The sequence below is a fragment of the Antechinus flavipes genome, chromosome 4 (assembly GCF_016432865.1).
Source record: "Antechinus flavipes isolate AdamAnt ecotype Samford, QLD, Australia chromosome 4, AdamAnt_v2, whole genome shotgun sequence".
Taxonomy (NCBI): Eukaryota; Metazoa; Chordata; class Mammalia; order Dasyuromorphia; family Dasyuridae; genus Antechinus; species Antechinus flavipes.
Window position 1 is genome coordinate 29,925,546 of NC_067401.1, and position 8,619 is coordinate 29,934,164.

The window sequence follows — 8,619 nt, forward strand, 5'->3', positions numbered from 1 at the left end:
AGATCTGTTTCTTCTTTTACAACATGGCAAATATGAAAATAAGTTTTACATGATTGCACATCCATAATCTATATCAAATTGCTTACCATCTTAGGGAGGAGGTGGAAAGAAAGATAATTTGGAACTGGAATTTTTTAAAACGAATGTTATAAATTGTCTTTACTATTTAAAAAAAGAATCTTGAAGATTGGTTGTGATAACCATTTCAAGCCCAGGCAGTTCAATGGTAATAGCAAATAACACTTCTAAATCAATTTCTGGTTAACAAAACATTATGCTCCCGTGGGTTCATTTTCATCTCAAAGCAAATTACTCCCAGATTTATAGATTGAACTTTAATCTCTCTCCTAACTACCAAGTGGCCATTCCAAACTGGATGTCCTGTAAATCAGTCACTCAATAAGTATTTCTTAGTCTATTATGTGCCAGGTACTGCACTGGATGCAGGGGAAACAAAGAATGGGTCCCTCCTTAGGCCCCAAGAGCTTATATTCTAATGGGTAAGGCAAGTACATACAATGATATATACATCTTAAGTATAAAAGTGAATAATTTAATAAAACTTAATATGTGATACAATGTAAAATGATATGATGATATGATATAATGTATTATGTGTATATGATGTGATATACTATGTAACATAATATGAAATATGATAAGACATAATACAATACAACATAATGCAATATAGTAAGATGGTACAGTGCGATGGGATGTGATTTAATTAACATGATTCAATACAATATAATGTGATATAATATCATATAAATTGATATGAAGTGATAAGATATGATAATGCATTATAAGAAATATGCTATGTGATATAATATGATCACGTATTTTCTTTCACCGCTTAAGAAAGAGCTCAAAATTGTATAAAGAGAGATTAAGGCTAGACCAAAGGGACTTCTTGCCTAGAACAGGTGAAACTCTGGAAGGAGGTGGTCCCAGAGATTTCGAAATGAGATCCAGAACTGGACATACCCTCATCATTCTGGGTTGGGCCAGCTGCCAACTCGCTCTGGTTCTTACCTCCCTGGCTTTCTTTTCTGAACTCTGGTTCTGCAGCAGATCCCTTCCCTGGCCAACCTTAAAAGAAACATACATCACAAGAAAGTTATTAGTGAAATGCTCAGGCGGGTCTAATTGATTTCTTTTCCTATTGGTTCCCTAGCATATGCAACACATTTCCCATCGTTTTTCCGGGCTGGAGATTATGTCATAAATAAAGAGATTTGCTCCCTATTTCCATGTGCTTATCTTTAATAAGTTAAGAACTCAGCCAGCTTTAGGAGGGCTCAAAAGAAATGAGGGATCCAGCAGTGGCTCTGGCTGCCACAGAAGCAGTAGTAGCTTCTCTTTTGAAGAGGCAGGTGGCTAGGCGGGAAGATAATTCAAATATATCGGCAACAGCAGGTCCAGCTCAGCTGGTAGAGGGAGTCTGGGGCAGCTGAGAGGCTTTGGAGAAGGAGACTGGGGGGTGGGGGTGGGGGGAAACAGGCAGAGACTAAAGAGAAAGAAAGATATTACAAGGTCAAGAACAATGCAGCAGAATTTCCAACAAACAGGACTTCTCGCAATTTGGGAGAATCGATCAGCAAAGATTTAAGTGTATTCTTTGTGCCAGATATTCTGTTGATAAAGAAAAATACAACATGGTCCCTTCCCTCAAGGGGCTTATATAAATGGGGCAGCTTCGGGGCTCTTACCAGCTGGGCTCAGGAGAACGGATTGTCAAATTTTCAGTGTGAGTATTTATACCTTAGAAATTGTCAAATGCAACAAAACAGTCCTTGCTTTATTGTTTAGATTTAAGAAAGGGAAGGAGAAAATGTTAACACTTTGAAGTGTATTATGGGCACATTCTTTTTTTTTTTCAAAGAAACTGTTGTGGAACAATTACCAGGACACACTTGGGGAGACAATAGGCAAATTTGCAAGGTACATACAAGATGGGGTAAGTAGATGGCACAGTGGATAGAGTGCCAGGCCTGGAATCAGGAGAATCTGAGTTCAAATCCAGCCTCAGACACTTAATAGCTGGGAGATCCTGAGCAAGTCATTTAATCCTGTTTGCCTCATCAAACAAGCCAGAGAAGGAAATGGCAAACTACTCCAATATCTCTGCTAAATAAACCCAAAATGGCATCGTTAAAGACTTGGACAAGTCTTAAAACAATGGAACAATGACACCATAGGGTATTCAGGTTTGCAAATTGCTTTAGATCTGATAACTGCTTGGTTCCTCACAATAACCAGTGGGAGCCATTGCCAGTCATCTTGACCTTTGCCTCAGCACTGGACCCAGGTGGCTCTAAAGGAGAAAGTGAGATTGATTTTGCACAGCTCTGTCTCACTTAAATCCAATTCACTCAAAAGTCAAAATATCACCCTTCTATGTCATTGGTTCTCTTCAATAATAAAGGATAAGCAGTAACAACTATAGGAAGTGCTATTATTATCCTCCCCATTTTAAGATGAGGAAACTAAAGCAAATAAAGTTAAGGGACTTGCACAGGGTCACACAGCTGCAAGTATCTGAGGCTAGACTTGAAGATGAGTCTTTCTGACTCAGAGCTCTATCCACCCACCTACCCTCATTACAACACACCTAACATATAAATGATCATATAACTGAGGGTTGGGGTTTTTCCATTTCTTTGACTTTGTATTCCAGAGCCCAGCACATCATAGTAAACACTTAATAAATGATGACTGATTGATTGGTTAAAGACCATCATCGATGGGGAACCCACTCCTTCCCAAACACTGTTTTCCATTCCTCTTTTAGACAGCTCTAAATGTCAGTAAATTTCACCCTTTATCGACATTAAATCTGGCTCTCTCCATCTCCCATCTTTTGCTCCTGGATCTATGTCTGTGACCAAGGGAGACGAAGCTAATCCCTCTTCTGCCTGACAGTTCTTTAAATGGTTGATGGCTACTGTGCTGTGTCCTCTCTGAGTCTTCTTTTGTACATCAAACGTCCCCACCCTGCTCCTTCAACCTATCTTCATATGGTAGTGACTTAAGGCCTTCCACTATGTTGGTAACTTCCCGGGGATGCTTGCCCCCTTACCAATATGCTCCCTAAAACTCAGAGAAATATTGATTTCTCCTATAAGAAGGCTAGGGATGTAACCACAATAAGCAAATAGGATTTCACTCTGTTGAAATTTATTTTCTGAACAACCTTGCTGGAACACAATTATTCTGCAATGTGGGGAATAGCCATAGTCTCTTCTGTTAGGGGAATGGTTCTGAAAATTTCAAGTGCCATGATCCCCTTCAGAGTTTATTCAACCTTCCACATCCCTCTCAACACTTCTTCTACACACACACACACACACACACACACACACACACACATTTTAATAAATAAACTATGGAATACTATTATACTATAATAAATAAAAAAGTGGACAGTTTCATAGGCAGCTGGGAGGAACCCTATGAAATGAGATGGAGTAAAGTGAGCAGAACTGGGAGAATAATTTATACAATGTCAACAACATTATAGAGACAGACAATTTTGAAAGACTCTAGAACTCTGATCAATACAACAATAAACCACAAATCCAGAGGGCTGAAGCTGAAACATACTCTTTGCTCCCTGTCAGAGAGGTGATAGACTTAAAATGCACAAAGATATACATTTTCAGGCATGGTCAAAGTGGGAGTTTGTTTTGTGGAATTGTACATATTTCTGAAGCACTGAGCACTGATCCTGGAGTCAGGAAGACTCATGTTTATGAATTCAAATCCAGCCTCAGACACTATCTGCTGTGACCCTGGGCAAGGCACTTAACCTTGTTTGCCCCATTTTCCTCGCTTATAAAATGAGCCAGAGAAGGAAATGGCAGACACTGCAGTGTCTTTGCCAAAAAAAAAAAAAAAAAAAAATGTAGATGGGGTCAGGAAGAGTTGTACAGAACTGAACAACAACATGTTTATGAGGGTACGGGAAAGTGTTTTTTATTCAATTGGAGAGAAGCAGTAGAAGGGACAAGTGTGTGTAAAAATTAATTGTATTATTTAAAAAAGAGACCTCGTTTTCTCTATTCAGTGTTTGTACCTCTTTTGGCATGCTACATTTTTGCTTTATAGCTCTTTTTGTACTCTCCCGGTCCCCTACTCCCTTGATAGGAAAAAATAGAGCTACTTGGTTGGCTAAGTGATGGCACGTGAATGAAGTATCCTAAACTTGCCAACAATCAGAAGGCTTCCTGATGGGTTGAGAATGAGTGTAGAATTAGACAATAGTCCAATGAGTCCAATCTGCATAAGATGAATTCCAAATCCACTGAGGAGTGTCTTATCTCAGAAGATGCCATTCTCTTTATCATGCAACCAAAGGAATTAGACTTTCTGGAAAGCCAAACGAGGATTCACAGACCACAGCAGTTCCAGGGAAGCAGAGCTAGATCGAACAACTTCTTAGATATAACCCATGCTGGGAATACGGAATAGTTTTCTTTTATGTACAATCTCATTACTGTACCCACGTGTATTATTTTTGAATTTGTATATTCTCTTTTTCCTTGTAAATGAACAAAAGAAAATGCACTCTTGTGGCCCAGAGTATATAAAAGTTGATAATAGAGGAAAGGGACTAAGGGGAGGAGAAAGAAGGCAGAATCAGGCACTCAGGGAAGGTCGGGTCATTGACAACCAAGGAAGGAAGAACAGAAATAATTAGGGAATGGGTGCATTCGATCTCTGAACCTTAGGGGGCTAAACAGACTCAAAGATTTTTAAAAGCTTCATTTTTAATGTGTCCAAAAAGATTATAGATGAGTTTTATTTCAACGGTTAGGAAGCTTCAGAAATCAGTGAAAAGTGAAAGTCGAGGGTCCAAAGTCCTAAAGGTGGTAGCTTCCCCCAGAAGCTGACCAAGATCAGTAAGGATTTAAAGCTGGGAAAAACCCAAGCAAATATATAATTCAAGACCTGGATTTTACAGAAGCTGTATCTTTCCTAAGATCACCAAACTAGAGAGATCTAAGGCTACCATGCAAAACTAGCTCTTCCTGATTCCAAATTCAGCACTCTATACACAATTCCATACTGTTTCAAAGTCAGACTTGCTCAGAGTCCAGCTCTTCTGATTGCAAATCCAGAACTTTCCCCTTGTTTCTTTATTTCTTCTATATATGTATTTGGGAGTGGGTAGGCAATCGGGGTTAAGTGAGATGCCCAGGGTCACACAGTTAGTAAGTATCGGAGGCCATATTTGAAGTCAATTCCTCCCCAGTCCAAGGCTGATGTTCTAGCCACTGTGCCACCTAGGTCACCCTCCATATATTTCCTTAGATCTTTCAATGTTTTATTGATGATATATTTGCATTTATATCACAGTCTTCACCAGATATGACTCCATAATATTTAAACAATAAAACAAACTGACACCATGATCCAGACAATGCATGTAGCACTCTGTCTCAACTCTCTACCAAAAGTAGGAAAGGGTTTTTTGATATCTGTTTTTCAGTCCAAGATTGACCATTCACAGTCACTTCTTTTTAATATCCTTTTGATTTACGTTATTGTGTCTATTGTTTCCCTGTTCTCCCCATATCCATTGTTTCTTAGGACACAATAGTATTCCATTGCATTCATATAGCACACTTTGTTTAGTCTTTGCTCCAGTTAATAGACACCCACTTTGTTTGCAGTTTTTTGCTTCCATAAAAAAACACTGCTCTGAATAGTTTGCAATCCTGGAGCCTTTCATCTTTTGGAGGCAGCGTAATCACTGGGTCACAAAGTATGAATAGTTTAGTGACTTATAATTCAAATTATTTTTCAGAATAATCAGAATAATTAAAACTAAGCTCCAATTAGGTCTTCCTAAGATATACATTTCTTAAGAACAGAGACTACAGATCATTTAGGGAGGAGGATGTATTATCAGCACTAAACACAGTGTCTGATACATAGTAAAAAGCTTAATAAATGCTTTTTGATTTGACCACATGACAGCTCCATCAACAGTAGATTAGCATTCCAGCCTCCTTTCCATACTTCCGTACTTCCTACCTTTCTACTGTTCTAATAACAACTATCTCACTAAGAATTTATCAGTGAAAGAAGAAAAGATAAGATTCAAGGAGACAGCATGGTCAAGTGAAGGTTTTCAAAAGATTGATTGGGTAAATGAGAGATTAAAGAGAGAATGAGCAATACTCCTCAAGAAAGTAGAATAGAGCACAGGTACCCCTGAAAGATTGACTTTCATGAGAAGAAAGAACTTCCCTCTTCCTTAAAGGAAAAAAGGATGAGTGAAAATGTATAAGGAGTTGGAGGCAGGGAAAGGGAGAAATGAGGAAGCTCATGATTGATAAGTCTCCATTTTCTAGGTAAAGTAGGAGGTGAGAACAACTGCTAAGAAAGAAGACATGAGAGATATTGAAAAAAGATTTGGAATAATGGCTGAGGAAAATGGAATAAAGAGTCGACTAGGGAAAAGCAAAAGGATTACCATTCAGCAGTGAAAGCTCACTTGAATGGATTCCATTGAGTGTAATGGTATAATTTCCACTAGCTTCAGCCAACATTTGAGAAACTCAACTAGACAAGGCAAATGTTAATGGCAAACCAGTTCTAAGGGGTGAGTGGTGATAAGATAAGGATGTAAGGAAATCAAGAGAAGAGGAATATGAATAAATTGGTTAACTGTAAAGTCAAGGCTTCAGGGAGGAAGATAATACCATAGTGAGGGTGATAGATTGGGAGAAGTAGAAAGAATAGATGGACCAGAGGCTGCCTTAAGAACAAATAATAATATTAAAAGAAGTACAGAAAAGGATGGTGTGGAAGGGCAATAGATTATGATGAGAGAAAAAAATCAAAGTTCAAAACATAGGAATGGCAGAGTTAGGAATGATGGTGAAAACTAAGCCCCCTGTTTGGGGCTAAGATGGAATATAGGTATAGATCAAGGAGTCAGGTGAAAAAAGAGGCCAATGTATGTGAAGGAACATCAAATTTGTATACTAAAGTCTCCGATTTTGAGGTCAGGGTTGCAAGCATGGGGTTATAGGGAAGAGAGAGTTAGTATGGGTATCATAGTGCTGACTTGTCAGGAGACCTATGCTTGAGTCCTTACTCTGACATTCACAAGCCGAGTCATGAACTGAGCCTCAGTTTCCTCATGTATAAAATGAAGGTCTTTGTGGGGATCACAATGGACTGAAGAACTTCCCATGAAACAGAACTTGTGTTCTGATGTCTTTTCTTTGAGACGTGCATCCGGGTCCCTTGCTAAAGGATCTGAGCAACCCATTTACTCCCAATTGGTTCGCTGGTTTCAGAGACTAGGAGGAAGCTGAAAATGATTGGGACAGAGTAAGGATGAACCACCCCACTCAACAGACTAGAAAAATAGTGAAGGACTTTGACTCTCATTTAAGCCTTTCACTTTAAGACTGCAAATTCTTCTTTGAATTTAATATATTGAAAAGCCAGTTCATTTATCTTTCTCTTTGAATTTACTCTTCCTCTCTGTGATACTACCTGGTGTCCCATGTTTATAACCATCTTGGACTGTTCCCTCCTCCTCATCTCTCACATCCAATCAGAGTCCACCTCTGCCACATCTCTCCCATCACTACCCTCAGCTCACTGCTGCCACCCTAGGAGCCAGGACCATTTACATAGAATACTACATGTAATATTTTCTTAACAGGTAGTCCCACCTCCACATTCTTCGTCCTCCAACCTGCGCCTCCTACTGCTGCAGAAGAGTCTTTGTTACATAGAAATACGATAGTGTCATTTCCTTTGTTCAAATATTTTTCTATTGCTTACCAAGTAAAGTTCACATCTCTCTGCCTAGCATTCAAAGCTCTCCACAACCTGGCATCTTTACAACTTTATTTCATGTTAATGTCCCTCATACACTCCATGCCTCATTACAGATCTGTCCTAAACACACACACACACACACACACACACACTCTCACTCTTTCTCCCTCCCTCCCTCTCTCTCTCTATGTCTGTCTCTCTCTCTCTCTCTCTCTCTCTCTCTCTCTCTCTCTCTCTCTCTCTTTCTCTCTCCCTCCCTCCCTCCCTCTCTTTCTCTTCCTCCCTCTCTCCTTCTCTCTTTCTCTCTCTCTCTCCCCCCAAGCTCTCATGCCTCCCTATTGCTTTTACTCATTCTCCAAATATATGTCCCCTTTACATGAAATGCCTTTCCTTTCTTTGCCTGTAAAATTCCTGGCTGTCCTTTGAAGCCCTATTCAAATAACTCCTTCTCCAGGAAGACTTCCCTGATCACCTCATCCATGATAACTATTTACAGTCCCTTTGATGCAGATCACAACCCATATATGCCTGCCCATTTTGTTGTACCTTTACCATAAGACCTCGACTATAAATTCCCCACAAAGAAATCCTTGCAACTTGTTGGGGGCTTTCCTCTTCTCTTGAAATACCAGTGAAAACCACAGCCTGTTCTTACCAGCCCATCTTCTTTGAAAATCTGCATTTTAAATGACATTCTTTATTCAAGTTCTTTAGAATTCTTTATAATAACTATTCTATTTCTCTATATAATTGTTCTCTAATGTAATTGCTACTAAAATACATACGGGTATTATTGTTACCAAAATACCA